We start from the raw sequence: 17580 nt of genomic DNA, 5'->3' as shown, positions 1-17580 counted from the left end.
ATAAATAACATTCACTTTCAACTTGACCAAAAGGTCACCTTGGTCTCTATGCAGTCTTTTGATGGGCAAGCAAAGCGTGACAGCCCCTGGGGGAGAGTGTGGGTAAACACCCTCTCTAATGGGGTCCTAATCGGAGGAGGCAATCTGCACATTGCTGCCCCTGGCTGTGCCGGTCGGGCCGGGAAGACGGAGGTGACAGTGTGGCGGTTATTATTAGTGCTATCATTGATCAGACAGCCGAAGCGGCGGGGATGGAGCAGGATGATGGATCTCATGGCTCCAGCCAAGCCACGGCAGCTGTCGGGGCCAAGGGGGGAAGGGGGTGATGGTCCAGAGATGGGAGTGAAGACATCCAACAGCTGTAGGAGATGTCTTGGCAATATTACTGTTGGTGTCTCTGTGTTTGCTGTTGTGGGAGAATGGCCTGTTGTGGTGGGTTGACTCCAAGGTTGCGGCATCCGAAAAATAGAAAGACTATCCATTAAGTCTGATATAAGCTGTGACTTTCTCGAGTCACTTTTTGACCCCTGAAAGTTTTTCCTCTCTCTGAGTCTGAGGATAGGATGTGCTGAGAGCTCCACTCCAACAGTGACTATCAGCCAGCTTATGCTGATCCAGCCTCTTTTCTGCCCAATCCCAATTCTTAAGTCTTTCTCATCACAGCTCTTTAGAAAACAGGGTAGACAAGTGGAATTAAGACTTGATAAAAAGGCTTGATGGCTGTCTGTCTGTTATCAGCAGCACTGTGTTCTCCTATCGCTCCAGTCCTGTCTCTCACTCCCAGAGTCACGTCAATGTCACCCTCTAACAAGTAAAAAGGAACAAAGAGAGATGCGTCCCAAATGGCATGCTAATCTTATTGGGCTCTGGCAAAAGTAGTGAACTAAATATGGAATAGGGTGCCATTTGAGGCGCACAGAGAGTCTCTGACAATGGAGGGAGTGCTCCGAGCAGACTGCAGAGTGGACTGCAGAGCCAATTGTATTTCATTGAACAAGAGCCTTCATGGTAAGCAACATGTATTCAGCTGCTTTCATTCATCTTTCTCTTCAACCTATTTTCAGAGACTTAGTGAACAACAGTGTCGTGAGCAACTGCATAGGATATTTTTATTCTCACAGAGTGGGCTATTCAAGCTCACTTTAAAACTTAATGGAGCTCAGTCAGAACATATGATGTTGTCAAGGGAGATAGAACAATAGGTTGTTTTTGTCCAGCCTGATGAATCCGGTTTATTTTACTCACAGGCCTATTTGTTCATTTTCCATTTGGTGGAGTTTGTCGATGTCTGTCTCAGTACCTTGGAAGAAAAAAATATTAAAACATTCTGTATTCTTTATGGTCAATGGTAAACATTTTGTATTTATTTCAGTAGTAGTATGTCATTGGTCTTGCATGAGAATAGGAAACCAAAAACCTGAAATGTATACACTGCAAAATCAATGCCACAGGAGCCTTGTCTACAGCAGTTTTATCAATTTCCATCAAAGTCAATGCTTTAACAGTTTTCAACTCTGAACAACTTAAAATGTCAACTGAGCTTTTCATGACCTCAGAGATTTCTACTGTTAGGTTCTAAACAAACAGAGTAAACACTCAAACAGATGACTAGGAAAAGGCTCAAACCAACTTTATTCATCTACTAGGTCACACAGCTGCAAATACAAAGACATGTTTACACAAGCACATATATTTATACCCTCCTACTAGGCGGAGTCAACTCCTTGCACATCTAGACAGCCAATACATCTCTCTTGCTAGTCAGGAACTTAATTGGTTCCTCTCATTGGTGTAGTCATGGCCCTGCCTCCTGCTAGAACCTTCGTGGGCATGTAAGTATATATGTGTAATAGGACTGTTCCTTCTCACTTCATCTGACCTGATCTCGGGCCAAATTCCTCACTCCTCCCTACTCCATGGCTGTCCTACCTTATCAGTGACTGAAACCAGACTGTTTCCCCTTATTCTCCCTCCATAGGATCCATGAGATTAAACAATAACATGCTTGACCGAATGTAAACTTCCTGCCTCCCCCCATTGTCTCACTCAATAACTTTCCATACACCTAGTTCTTATCCACCCTTCATTGACACCAGCATCTACATTCATTATACATGTAAAGTAATCAATAAGTTTTAGTATGGTTACACGAATAAGTATATTTCAAGCTAGAATCTAACAGTCCCTCCTTTTTTGTATTGTAATAGTAACTCCATACGGTTCAACATATAAACTTTGAAATTACTTATAAACTGTCACAACTTCCACCGAAGTCGTTTCCTCTCCTTGTTCGGGCGGTGTTCGGCGGTCGGCGTCACCGGTGTTCTAGCCATCATCGATCCACTTTTCATTTTCCATTTGTTTTGTCTTGTTTTCTTACACACCTGGTTTCCATTTCCCTCATTAACTGTTGTGTATTTAACCCTCTGCTCCCCCCATGTCCTTGTGTGGAATTGTTTGTTTGTAAGTGCTTGTACTCTATGTTACTGGTGCGCGTCGGGTTTTGTACCCATGTAGGTTCTTTTGTATTGCCGTGGGTTTTGTATAAAACTGCTCCGGCTATTACCTATTTCTGCTCTCCTGCGTCTGACTTCACTACCACCAGTTCCGCAACCCTTACATAAATGGACAGAAAAGAAAGCATGATTAATGTCTCAATTGATTAAAAAAAACTTGAAAAGAAAAAGAAAACACAAAATATGACAAGTATTAGTAATGCGTTAAGTATACATAATCATCTATTGCAAAAACCGAAGTTTGATAACATGGCAATTCCCACTCTCCCTTAGCCTGACTCTGTACCTTTTGGGATACTGTTCTGCTGGGGTCCACATAAATTAATCTATAAAACACCTCCTCATGCTTATTAGCTCTATCACCCTTATGAAAACATTCTGTCTTATACACAGGCCCCCTATGTACTTTGCCTCCGGCCAAAATACATTTGCACATAGATCATTCCATCTAACCCATAAAACGTTAATCACTACTGCTAGGCCACTTATATAGTTATAAAGATACTAAAACGTGTTCAAGTCAATTAGTCAGTTTCCAACACTACCAATCTGTAAACAATTCAAAATCAAATCAAATCAAATTGTATTGGTCATGTACACAGATTTGCTGGTGTTATAACAGGTGCTGCAAAATTCGTATGTTACTAGCTCCAACAGTGCCGGTAGAATGTCTTGCAAATACAATAGAATACAAAGTAAATGGCCTGGTGATAGATGTTTCTCATTGTCTCGGTCCCGGCTGTGATGCACCGTCTCTGTCTGCTAGATGGTAGCAGAGTGAACAGACCGTGGCTCGAGTAACTGAGGTCCTTAATGATATTTTTGACCTTCCTTTTACAAGTGCTGTAAATGTCCTGGAGGGCAGGCAGCGGTGATGGGCTGGGCTGACCACACCACCATCTAGACCAGGGGTGGGAAACTCCGGTCCTTGAGGGCCTGATTGGTGTCACACTTTTTCTCCATCCCTAGCAAACACAGCTGATTAATCAAATTGCATTATAAGCTGAAGATCATGATTAGGTGTGTTTGTTGGGGCAAAACTGTGACACCAATCCGGCCCTCAAGGACTGGAATTGCCCACCCCCGCTTTGGAGAGCCATGCGGTTGAAGGCAGTGCAGTTGCCGTACCAGGCAGCGATGCAGCACAACTGAATGCTCTCAATGGTGCACCTGTAGAAGTTTCTGAGGGTTTTAGGGGCCATGCCAAATTTCTTCAGCCTCCTGAGTTGAAGAGGTGCTGTTTTTCTTTCTTCACCACGGTATCCGTGTGGTAGGACCATTTCAGGTCCTCAATGATGTGCACGCAGAGGAACTTTAATCTTTTGACCCCCCATCGATGTAGATGGGGGTGTTTTACCTCTTATGTCTCCTGTAGTCCAGGATCAGCTCCTTCGTTTTTTTTTACATTGAGGGTAAGGTTATTTTCCTGGCACCACTCTGCCAGGGAGTAGTTGGAAATAAGGCCTACCACTGTCGTGTCATCAGCAAACTTGAGGATTGAGTTGGAGTGGTGTAGCCATGCAGGCATGCGTGAACTGGGAGTACAGGAGGGGGAAGAGCACACATCCCTGTGGGGCCCCCATGTTGATGATAAGCATGTTGGAGGGGTTGTTGCCTACCCTCACTACCTGGGGTTGGTCCGTCAGGAAGTCTAGGACCCAGTTGCACAGGGAGGAGTTCAGACCCAGGGCCCTGAGCTTAGTGAAGAGCTTGGAGGACACTATGGTGTTGAAATCAGAGCTGTAGTTGATTAACAACGTTTTCACATACTGTAGGTATTCCTCTTGTCCAACTGGGATAGAGCAGTGTGCAGGGCAACAGTGATTGCGTTGTCCGGGGACCTATTGGGGCAGAATGCAAATTGTAGTGGGTCTAGGGTGTCGGGCAAGGTTGGGGTGATATGGTCCTTGACTAGCTGCTCAAAGCAATTCATGATGACAGAGGTGAGTGCTATGGGGTGATAGTAATTTAATTCAGTTTAATTAGCTTGCTTGGGTACAGGAACAATGGTGGACATCTTGAATCAAGTGGGGACAAAAGACTGGGATAGGGAGAGATTGAATATTAATTTCTGCCTATAGGTGGGGAGGAGCAGAATGGAGGCGTGATCAGATTTGCCGAAGGGGGGGTGGGTCGGCTAAGGGCCTTGTAGCTGTCACTCAAAGGGAGAATAACAATGGTCAAGCGTCCTCTCTCCACGTGTGACACAGAAGATGTATTGGTGGAATTTCTGGAGAATTTTCCAACGAATTCTTTTGTTAAAGTCCCGCACAAATCAGTGTTTATTGCATCCCCCCACCTCTCAGCCCCCACTCCTCGTTCCAGGTCCCCTATTCAGCTCATTGGAAAGTTACATAAATAACACATCATACTTCATCCTACTCTCTGTTTCCCCTTGGTGACATCATCCACAATCATAACATTCAGTTTCACAGCTATGTGGATCACACAGCTTTATTTACCAATCAGACCCAGTGACCAATCTAGCTAAGCTACCTGTTTCTTGCTGACATCAAATGTTGAATGTCTGACCATTTTTTCCAGCTCAATGATAAGAAATCAGAGGTTGTTTTATTTGTCCCCCATCTTGCTATGACCCAGACTGTGAATAACCTTGGTCATTTGTCCACCAATGTAAAGCTTACCGCCAGAAACGTTGGTGTATTCTTTAACCCTCAAGCTGTATGTAAAAAAGGTTGTCCAAGTCCTGCTTTTATAATCTAAGAAATATAGCTAAAGTTAAGCATTTTATTTCAGTCACTGATCTGGAGAAAGTTATACAGGCACTGTTGACCAGTCCAAAGTCTAGGTTGAAAACAAAAGGAAACCATTTGTCAAAAGGGGCCCTAGACTTTGGAGTGGTCTGCCAAAGGAGATTACGCTTGCAGATTCAGTGCTTCTTTTTAAAACCCTGATGAAGACACACTTTATGAAGATGCTTTTAATGTATTATGTCAATGTATGATTTTAATTCGCTATTTTTTTTCATTTTCATTTGTTCCTTTGTTAGTACTTTTATTTTATTATTTTATGATGTGAAGCACTTTGTTACTTGTATTGAAAAGCGCTATACAAATCAAATCAAAGTTTATTTGTCACGTGCGCCGAAGACCTTACAGTGAAATGCTTACTAACAGGCTCTAACCAACAGTGCAAAAAAGGTATTAGGTGAACAATAGGTAAGTAAAGAAATAAAAACAACAGTAAAAAGACAGTGACGAATAACAGTAGCGAGGCTATATACAATAGCGAGGCTATAACAGTAGCGATTCTACATACAGACACCGGTTAGTCGGGCTAAGTGAGGTAGTATGTATGTGTAGATATGGTTAAAGTGACTATGCATATATGATAAACAGAGAATAGCAGTAGCGTAAAAGAGGGGTTGGCGGGTGGTGGGTGGTGGGACACAATGCAGATAGCCCGGTTAGCCAATGTGCTGGCTAACCGGGCGGGCGGTGGTTGGTCGGGCCAATTGAGGTAGTATATACATGAATGTATAGTTAAAGTGACTATGCATAAATGATAAACAGACAGTAGCAGCAGCGTAAAAGAGGGGTTGGGGGGGCACACAATGCAAATAGTCCGGGTAGCCATTTGATTAGCTGTTCAGGAGTCTTATGGCTTGGGAGTAAAAACTGTTGAGAAGCCTTTTTGTCCTAGACTTGGCACTCTGGTACCGCTTGCTATGCAGTAGTAGAGAAAACAGTCTATGACTGGGGTGGCTGGGGTCTTTGACAATATTTATGGCCTTCCTCTGACACCGCCTGGTGTGGAGGTCCTGGATGGCAGGCAGTTTAGCCCCAGTGATGTACTGGGCCGTATGCACTACCATCTGTAGTGCCTTGCGGTCAGAGGCCGAGCAATTGCCGTACCAGGCAGTGATGCAACCAGTTAGGATGCTCTCGATGTTGCAGCTGTAGAACCTTTTGAGGATCTGAGGACCCATGTCAAATCTTTTTAGTTTCCTTAGGGGGAATAGGCTTTGTCGTGCCCTCTTCACGACTGTCTTGGTGTGTTTGGACCATTCTAGTTTGTTGGTGATGTGGACACCAAGGAACTTGAAGCTCTCAACCTGCTCCACTACAGCCCCGTTCATGAGAATGGGGGCGTGCTCGGTCCTCCTTTTCCTGTAGTCCACAATCGTCTCCTTAGTCTTGGTTACATTGAGTGATAGGTTGTTGTTCTGGCACCACCCGGCCAGGTCTCTGACCTCCTCCCTATCAGCTGTCTCGTCGTTGTCAGTGATCAGGCCTACCACTGTTGTGTCGTCTGCAAACATAACTTTTTACATCTAGGGGTTCCGCTAGCGGAACGCCTCGCCAATATCCAATGGAAGAGCGTGGTGCGAAATACAAAAACCTCAAAGATGCAATAATAAACATTTTTCAAACATATGACTATTTTACACCATTTTAAAGATAAGACTCTCGTTAATCTAACCACTTTGTCCAATTTTAAAAAGGCTTTACAGCGAAAGCAAAACATTAGATTATGTTAGGAGAGTACACAGCCAAAAATAATCACACAGCCATTTTCCAAGCAAGCATATATGTCACAGAAACCCAAAACACAGCTAAATGAAGCACTAACCTTTGATGATCTTCATCAGATGACACTCCTAGGACATTATGTTATACAATACATGCATGTTTTGTTCAATCAAGTTCATATTTATATCAAAAAACTGCTTTTTACATTGGCGTGTGATGTTCAGAAATTGTATTCCCACCGAAAACTTCCGGTGAATTTACTAAATTGCTCATCATAAACGTTGACAAAAATACATAACAATTATTTTAAGAATTATAGATACAGAACTCCTTTATGCAATCGCTATGTCAGATTTTAAAATAGCTTTTCGGCGAAAGCACATTTCGCAATATTCTGAGTACATAGCTCAGCCATCAGGGTTAGCTATTTTGACACCCGCCTAGTTCGGAGCACACTAAACTCAGAATTAGTTATGTCAAAATAACTCCGTTTTGTTTGTGCATTTAGGTCACTATCTAAAGGGTAACGCGCGAGCGCATTTTGTGACAGAAAAATTCAGAATGTTCCATTACCGTACTTAGAAGCATGTCAAACGCTGTTTATAATCAATTTTTCTGGTATTATTCTCGTAAAATAGCGATAATATTCCAACCGGACAATAGTGTATTCATTCAAAGAGGAAAATAAAAAACAGCGTGGTCTCGTGAACGTGCATATCCAATCTCTTAGTCACCAGGCAGGCCACTGACAAACTGAGCTCCTATTATCTGCCCAGAGACAGCAGATGCCTCAATCCGCTTTCTGAAGGCTTTAGAGAGCTAATGGAAGCCTTAGAAAGTGCTATGTAACAGCACAGATACTGTAGTTTCTATAGAGAACCAAAAGAAGAACTACAAATTCTCAGACAGGCCACTTCCTGCTTGGAATTTTCTCTGTTTTTTGCCTGCCATATGGGTTCTGTTATACTCACAGACACCATTCAAACAGTTTTCGAAACGTCAGAGTGTTTTCTATCCAAATCTACTAATAATATGCAAATATTTGACTCTGGGCCTGAGAAGTAGGCCATTTAATTTGGGTACGTTTTTCATCCGTCCGTGAAAATACTGCCCCCTATAGCGAAGAAGTTAATGATGGTGTTGGAGTCGTGCCTGGTCATGCAGTTGTGGGTGAACAGGGAGTACAGGAGGGGACTGAGCACATACCCCTGGGGGGCACCAGTGTTGAGGATCAGCGTGGCAGATGTGTTGCTACCTACCCTCACCACCTGGGGGTGGCCCGCCAGGAAGTCCAGGATCCAGTTGCAGAGGGAGGTGTTTAGTCCCAGGATCCTTAGCTTAGTGATGAGCTTTGAAGGTACAATGGTGTTGAACACTGAGCTGTAGTCAATGAATAGCATTCTCACATAGGTGTTCCTTTGGTCCAGGTGGGAAAGGACAGTGTGGAGTGCAATAGAGATTGCATCATCTGTGAATCTGTTTGTGCGGTATGCAAATTGGTGTGGGTCTAGGGTTTCTGGGATAATGGTGTTGATGTGAGCGATTACCAGCTTTTCAAAGCACTTCATAGCTACGGACGTGAGTGCTACGGTCTGTAGTCATTTAGGCAGGTCACCTTATTGTTCTTGGGCACAGGGACTATGGTGGTCTGCTTGAAACATGTTGGTATTACAGACTCAATCAGGGACATGTTGAAAATGTCAGTGAAGACACCTGCCAGTTGGTCAGCACATGCCCGGAGCACACGTCCTGGTAATCCATCTGGCACAGCAGCATTGTGAATGTTGACCTGTTTAAAGCTCTTACTCACGTCAGCTATGGAGAGCGTGATCACACAGTCATCCGGAACAGCTGATGCTCTCATGCATGCCTCAGTGTTGCTTGCCTCGAAGCGAGCATAAAAGTGATTTAGCTCATCTGGTAGGCTTGTGTCACTGGGCAGCTTGTGGCTGTGCTTCCTTTTGTTGTCTGTAATAGTTTGCAAGCCCTACCACATAAGACGAGTATCGGAGCCAGTGGTGTACTCCTCAACGCCATCGGAAGAATCCCGGAACATGTTCCAGTCTGTGATAGCAAAACAGTCCTGTAGTTCAGCATCTGCTTCATCTGACCACTTTTTTATAGACCGAGTCACTGGTGCTTCCTGCTTTAATTTTTGCTTGTAAGCAGGAATCAGGAGGATAGAATTGTGGTCAGATTGACCAAATGGAAGGCGAGGGAGAGCTTTGTACGCGTCTCTGTGTGTGGAGTACAGGTGATCTTGATTTTCTTTCCCTCTGGTTGCACATTTAACATGTTGATGGAAATTAGGTAGAACTGATTTAAGTTTCCCTGCGTTAAAGACTCTGGCCACTAGGAGCACCGCCTCTGGGTGAGTGGTTTCCTGTTTGCTTATTTCCTTATACAGCTGACTGAGTGCGGTCTTAGTGCCAGCATCCGTCTTTGGTGGTAAATAAACTGCCACGAAAAGTATAGCTGAAAACTCTCTAGGCAAGTAGTGTGGTCTGCAATGTATCACAAGATACTACATTTATCACAGATAAAGTTATTATTATTATTATCACTGAAATTAGTTTCAGAAATTAATTTCTGTAAAAATACTGTGTGGTACAGCAGAGTCAGTGGAAAAAATACTGTCTCCCAGGACCCCTCTCAGTGGGCAGTCACCAAGAAATGCCAGGAAACCTTTTTTCTAACATAGAAGCACACACCGTTTGATTGAACATCACTTAGATTATCCCCCGAGAGTGTCTTGAGTAATGTTTGGCTGTAAAGATCAGCAGGATTGGAGCAGAGATGAAAATACCTGATTATGGCCATGTTTGCACCATTCTAAAGGACTCTCTAAGGGCCTCCACTTGTCATTCAGAGCCAAATGAATCATAAGATACACTCATCCACACGCACTGGTGTCATTAGCCCCACTAATTTGCCATGGTGATGGCAAGGCTGTGGGTGCATGTAAACATGTGAAGGATGAGCTCATCGTCTGAGGGAAGTGGTCTCTGTAAACACAACACAGACTCCAGTGTTATAGGCCAGGCTGGATTTCAGATGAGCATCACAATAAACTCCTCAGGGATACGCTGGTATTATAGATAGACTGTAATGGAAATATTTGTAATGACATGGTAATGCAAAAGCTATATGACTTTGATGGGATCAAAGTGTATGTAAAATAATATAACCCGTTTTGATACTCCAAATACGGACATTCAATACTAATACCTATTCCCCCACCCCCTAACTATCTGAGCATCTACCCCTACTACATTAAGGGCAGATGTACAGTATCACATTTTAGCAGATCAAGCCAGCCTACTTTCAAAACTCAATTACACTCATATTTAAACTATGATGAGAGGCACAATTTCAGACAACGGATGTGATAATTGCCTCAAAAGGAAAAAATATAATCTGCTTTAGAGGAAAAACACTCTCCTTACTGGTCGTGGTCACTGCTTGAGGGATGGTCTTTTCTCTGTGATCTTGATTAGCCAGCAAGGGTCTTTATTACCCACAGTAAAACATTCAGAGCTTAATGTACGATAGACTCCTTTTCTTTATGCACTGCTGCAGTGTGGTGTTCCCTTCTCATTATAAACATGCTGGGCCTGCAGTTCGACACCCCTCTGCTCTCCTGTGTACCCATCTCCTCCCCCTCCTCCCCTCTCTAGCTAACGGGGTTAACCGCCTTCATATGTCACGCTGACAGATACAACCACTGGTGGATAAACACTTCAGCTAGACTCACGGCTGCACTCTGGGTCTCTGAAGTTAAAGGTCTGACCATATTGGTTTGATGTCTCCATTGGTGTGAGGGAGCAAACCGACCCCATAAAAAGACATGGCTGATAAGTGTGTATTGTGTGAGTTTTTGTTTATTTTTCAAAGGGAATAACATGTTAGGTGAACTATGCACTCCCTTCTTTTTTTGAAAATAGTGCTTCCCTTTCAGTCGGTCACTCAGTATAACATTCTGCTATCTTATTCACCTGAAGCAAATGTAATGGAAGCCAAGCCTGTCCTCTGCAGCCTCACCTTCCTGGCTATAATATCGGGGCTCACATCCATTTCCCAATTTTTTGTCTCTTCAGCTCGCCTGAAGGAAGAACCCGTCACGCAAATTACAAACCTTTCTAGAAAACGAGGCTACTAGATTTGCTCCAAATTAGGTGTCTGTTAGTGGGGAGAGAGTACTTATCCCCCTAGATGTTGCATGTTTTGGATCTTGGTATCGTTTTTTGTGTTGGCTAAAAACCAAATACTTTCTGCTCGGCTTGTGTAGCCAGCGCTTCCTTGTTTGAAGCTGGCCAGTGGTAAGAGTAAGTTTGAACCTCCGACCGAGCCGTAGGGCATGTGGTTATAAGATGAAAATTCAAGGTACTCACGAGTGCTGTCCTGTTGCCTGGGGTCGAAATACGCTCTGGACACTTTGGCTCTGACCAGTTTGTGTGACCATTGTCTGTGTCTGGTTTCAACTCCACTGGGAGTCGGGCTGAATTTGTGACAAAGATTGGTGGTTGTAGTTGATAGGGGTGTCATCCCAGCCGATTTCTCTGTCAGTGTTCAGAGTCTGGTTTCCGGGGATGATATACTATCCCTGATTGGCTCTGGAGGGTTTTTAGAGTGTGAATCAGATGACATCAGTCCAGGGCAGCCTGAAGCTCCGGATTTGGATTTGGCGGAGGAGAGTGAACCATTGGTGGTGAATTCGCCTTTGATTGAGTTTTTCCCCCTTCAGCGTTGTTCCCCCAGCTTTGGGGGAAGGTTTTTACCTCTTGTCCCTGCAGCGGTGAAACATTGCTTACACCTTTTTAAAGATTTTGCTGATGAGTGGTGAGTTACTTAGCTCCAGAGGCTAACAAGGGGGCTAATCCTAGCCCGGTGCTTCTGAATAAACAGCGACGGTTCTGGAGATTCCTGAGAGGGACAGGTGTATTAGCCAGTTTTGCCAATAATGTTGTTTGGTTCGGGGCCCTCCTCCCCAAGCATTTGCTGTGGCAACAGTGCTCCCAAGAGGCTTGGTCAATGGGGGCAAGTTTCTTGTTGCCAAGGACCTAAACCGGGTGTGGGCCGAATTATCCCCGCCCTTAGGGTGGAGCTCTGTCCCTTTAGGGTATAATGTATAGGAGTTTGGTAGCATGCTCCGTCCAGTGGCACGCACAGTTTTACTATGGGTGATGAAGACAATTACGAGGTGGTACGGTATGCATCCCCTTTCTTGAGTGATGGAATGTTGAGTCCCCTAGACTTGCATATTTTTGCACCTTAAGGTTGCAAGTTCAAAATGCTCACACTTCTAATGCAGAATGTGCTTCCCACTGATTTTCATGTGCTATAAATCCTCTCCATCTCCCTATCGCCCAAACATTTTTTTATGGTGCTGGAGGTGGCTTTGGCACCGGTATGGTGCCAGGGGATCAGGGTATTTGCCTATCTGGATGATTGGCTGGTCATAGCGGAGTCGAGGGAACAGGTGGAGCTCCACACTGCCATGCTGGTTTTCCATATTCAGTCTCAGGTGTTAATAGTGAATCACAAGAAAAGTTGTTTGACTCCAGCTCAGTTCATTCAGTTTTTGGGTCTTGTTCTGGACTCGGTTCTGAATCATTACTTTTTGTCCCAAGAGAGGAGGGTCGCATAACGGCTCTGTCTGGCACGGTTTCAGTTGAGACTTTTTGCTTGTTCCTGCGATTATTGGGTCTATGATAACTGTAGTGCCTCTGGGACTACTGTTGATGTGTCTGTTTCAGCGCTGTGTGATTGCTGACAACAGGATGTTGGTGGCGTACATCAACAGGCAGGGAGAGTTGCAGTCTCTTTCTCTCCTAAACCTGGCCCGTTATCTGCTCATATGGAGCACTGTGTATTTCCTGTCACTCAAGACGATGTATCTTCCTAGAACTCTCAACGGGGGTGCGGATCTTCTTTCCAGAGGGGGTCTTAATCTCTACGGAGTGGAGACTGCACCCCTCGGTGGTGGTCCAGATATGGAATCAGTTCGGCAGGGCCGACATAGTTCTTACGTTTGCTTCCAGTGAACAACAGAGGTTGCATGGCCTGGGTCCGGTGCTAGCTTTATACATTTATATGGATAGGATCAAGGATATCTGCATTTGTGACCAGCTTTTTGTCTGTTTCGCTAATGCAGCATTGAGTAGGGTGCTTTCTAAACACTGTCTTTCTCATTGGATTGTAGAGGCTCCCTGGCATAAAACAGTAAAAGGATAAGGGTTGCCTAGCGGTGTGCGTGCTCACTACACTAGGTGTGTGTTGGCTTCTTAGGAATTGTTCAGGGGCATGATGATTGGTGATATCTGTGCTGCAGCGATTTGGGGTTCCCCACACGAATTTGTGAGGTTTTATCACTTGGATGTAACCGCTCCCATTGTGGCTCATAGGGTTCTTATGGCTGGGTCAGGGAGTGTGTGTTAGGCAGTGTGCAGGTTGCACATTTATCCGGGTTACCAAAGTTCCCCTGTTGGATTGAGCCTTGGGCTGCCATGGTTCGTTGATGAGGTGGCGCGCGAATGCGCATTATCAAGTCACAGCATGTTCCCTGTTGTTTTGTGCTTGCGGTTCCTTGTGTGAGTTCTGGCATTCCAGACTCCCCATGTCTTGGAGTCTTTTCGGAACCTGTAGGGTCTATGGACTCGGCCGCAGTGGTCGATGTGAGGCAGCATTTTGTCCAGGTTATTACAATTCTCTGTGGGTTTGAGCCTTGTGCTGCCTCTGGTTGATGCAATGAATCGAGCGCAGGGCAGTTTTTCTGGGGGGGTGGAACTCAGTCGGCGTCTCAACTTACTGTTGAGAGTTAGAATAGAATACATATGCTGTAATTTGGAAATTTGGTTGTGGATAAGCAGATTTTCTCTTGTTTTGTCAGTCACTGACTCAATTACCCATGTCAGCTAACAATTTTTTGTTTGGTACGTTAGTCTAGCCAGTTATTTAACTTTTAGTAATCATGGCTAAATACTGACCGGGCACGCAGGGCATGTGCCCAGGGGCCCTGACCTCCAGGGGTCTACAGATCTAGTGAATGCTGCAGGCTGGCTGATGGTGTGTTGAGGACCAGAGAGAGAGACCCTCACCAACACCAATGTGTGTCTGAGTAGAGGTGATCGCCAAAGCACTACACCCATATACCAGCTAATCCCCTCGTGACTGAAAAAGACTGAAAAAGAGCTCTCTGGACCATTGGCAGTCCCAGCACCTCTATGCACCTTTTAAAGAGAAAAAATTGCGCTATTGTGGTTGTTTTAGCCAATACAGCCATACAGGAAATATTTCAAAATGTCTCAGGGCTATTAAATGAAATCACATTTTATTGGTATATACACATGGTTAGCAGATATTAATGCGAGTGTAGCGAAATGCTTGTGCTTCTAGTTCCGACAGTGCAGTATTATCTAACAAGTAATCGAACAATTCCCCAACAAATACCTAATACACACAAATCTAAAGAGGTGAATGAGAATATGTACATATAAGTATATGGATGAGCGATTGTAAGGGTTGAGTAACTGGTGGCAGCGAAGTCAGACGCAGGAGAGCAGAACTGGTTGTTAACCAGAGCAGTTTAATATAATTATACATATAACCACCGGCATCCAGAATAATAAAGAATAGGTACAAAACCCGTCGTGCACCAGACAACAATGTGCACAAGCACTTACAACAAACAATACCACTGTCACGTCCTGACCAGTGAGAAGGGTCATTTTGCCATAGTAGAATGGTCAGGGCGTGGCAGGGGGGTTGTTTTGTGTGTTTTGGGGTTGGTTTGATTCTAGGGGAATTTGTTCTAGTTTTCTGTTTCTATGTTTCATTTTCCATGTGTGGCCGAGTATGGTTTCCAATCAGAGGCAGGTGTCTTTCGTTGTCTCTGATTGGAAGCCATACTTAGGCAGCCTGTTTTTCTTTGGGTTTGTGGGTGTTTATTTTACGTTTAGTTATTGTACCTGACGGTACTGTTGAGCGTTTATTATTTTGTTGTGAAGTGCTTCTCATTAAAAGTAAAAGATGAGCACTATACACGCTGCGCCTTGGTCTAATCCTTTCGACGCCTGTGACAACCACACAAAGACATGGGGGGAACAGAGGGTTAAATACACAACACGTAATGAGGGAATGAAAACCAGGTGTGTGGGAAAACAAGACAAAACAAATGGAAAATGAAAAATGGATTGGCAATGGCTAGAAGACCGGTGACGTCGACCGCCGACCACCGCCCGAACAAGGAGAGGAACCGACTTTGGCAGAAGTCGTGACAGCGATGGCCAAGCGGCATAGGCAAGGTGCAGTAGATGGTATAAAATACAGTATATACATGTGATATGAGTAATATAAGATATGTAAACATTACTAAAGTGGCATTATTTCAAGTGGCATTTTTTAAAGTGACTAGTGATCCATTTATTAGTGTCCAGTGATTAGGTCTCAATGTAGGCAGCAGCCTCTCTGAGTTATTGATTGCTGTTTAGCAGTCTGATGGCCTTGAGATAGAATCTGTTTTTCAATCTCTTGGTTCCAGCTTTGATGCACCTGTACTGACCTCGCCTTCTGGAAGGTAGCGGTGTGAACAGGCAGTTGCTCGGGTGGTTGTTGTCCTTGATGATCTTTTTGGCCTTCCTGTGACATCGGGTGCTGTAGGTGTCATGGAGGGCAGGTAGTTTGCCCCCCGGCGATACGTTGTGCTGACCGCACCACCCTCTGGAGAGCCTTACGGTTGACTTTGGTGCAGTTGCCGTACCAGGCTGTGATACAGCCCAACAGGATGCTCTCAATTTGTAATGACTGTCGTGAGAGAGAGTGGACCAAAACACAGCGGAGTTAGTGTTCATCATTTAATATTTAATTGAACAACGTGAACACTATACAAAAACAAGAAACGAGAAAACCGACAGCCAACAGTCCTGTCAGGTGCAAACACTAACAGAAACAATTACCCACAAAACCCCAATGGAAAAACATGCACTTATGTGTGACTCCCAATCAACAACAACGAACTTCAGCTGTGCCTGATTGGGAGCCACACACGGCCCAAAACAAAGAAATACAAAAACATAGAAACAGAACATAGAACGCCAACCCAATGTAACACCCTGGCCTAACCAAAATAAAGAACAAAAACCCCTCTCTATGGCCAGGGCGTTACAGTACCCCCCCCCCCCCCAAGGTGCGGACTCCGGCCGCAAAACCTGACACTGAAGGGGAGGGTCCGGGTGGGCCTTCTTACGGCGGCGGCTCAGGTGCCGACTGGCGGATGACCCTGGCTGCGCCCGGCTGGCGGGCGGTGATGGCAGATCCGGACAGGCGGGCCATTCTGGCAGATCCGGACAGGCGGGCCATTCTGGCAGATCCGGCACGGCGGGCCACTCTGGCAGATCCGGCACGGCGGGCCACTCTGGCAGATCCGGCACGGCGGGCCACTCTGGCAGATCCGGCACGGCGGGCCACTCTGGCAGATCCGGCACGACGGGCCACTCTGGCGGCTCCGGACTGGCGAGACCCACTGAAGGCCTAGTCCTGGGAGGTGGCACAGGACTGACCAGGATGGGGAGACCCACTGGAGGCCTGGTCCGTGGAGCAGGCACAGGACAGACCAGGATGGGGAGACCCACTGGAGGCCTGGTCCAAGGAGGAGGCACAGGACAGACCAGGATGGGGAGACCCACTGGAGGCCTGGTCCGAGGAGGAGGCACAGGACTGACCAGGATGGGGAGACCCACTGGAGGCCTGGTCCGTGGAGCAGGCACAGGACAGACCAGGATGGGGAGACCCACTTGAGGCCTGGTCCGAGGAGGAGGCACAGGACAGACCAGGATGGGGAGACCCACTGGAGGCCTGGTCCGAGGAGGAGGCACAGGACAGACCAGGATGGGGAGACCCACTGGAGGCCTGGTCCGAGGAGGAGGCACGGGCTTGACCAGGATGGGAAGACATGCAGGAGGACTGGTTCTGGGCGTAGGCACAGGACGTGCAGGGCTGGGAAGACATGCAGGAGGCCTGTTTCTGGGCGTAGGCACAGGACGTGCAGGGCTGGGAAGACATGCAGGAGGCCTGTTTCTGGGCGCAGGCACAGTCTTCAACAGACGGCCAGCACGCACCTCAGGACGAGTATGAGAACTGACTCAGGTGACATCAATTCACTGATACGCTCCGTAGGGCGAATGCCGTGCCTTATGCACCAAACCAGCAGGTCTCTCATCTCTCTCTCCTCCAATCTCCCCATCAACTCCTTCACTGTCTCTGCTTTCCACCCTTCGCTCACCTCCAACGTCAACCCGACTGGCTCTGGTTCCGACCTCGGCACCGCCGACTGTCCCGTGCGCCCCCCCCAAAAAAGAATCTTGGGGCTGCCTCTCATGCCTGTTGCGCTCTCTCTCCTCATACCATCGCCTCTCCGCTCTCGCCGCTTCGATCTCCCACTGCGGGAGGCGATAATCCCCAGCCTGAGTCCATAGTCCCTCTCCGTCCAGTATTTGTTCCCACGTCCATGAGTCCATCATGCTGCTCTCCTGGTGCTGCTCCTTCCTCCGCTGCTTGGTCCTTGTTTGGTGGGT

Source organism: Salmo salar, chromosome 11 (genome assembly GCF_965601325.2).
Source record: "Salmo salar chromosome 11, fSalSal1, whole genome shotgun sequence".
NCBI classification, from domain to species: Eukaryota; Metazoa; Chordata; class Actinopteri; order Salmoniformes; family Salmonidae; genus Salmo; species Salmo salar.
This window is presented reverse-complemented; position numbering follows the sequence as displayed.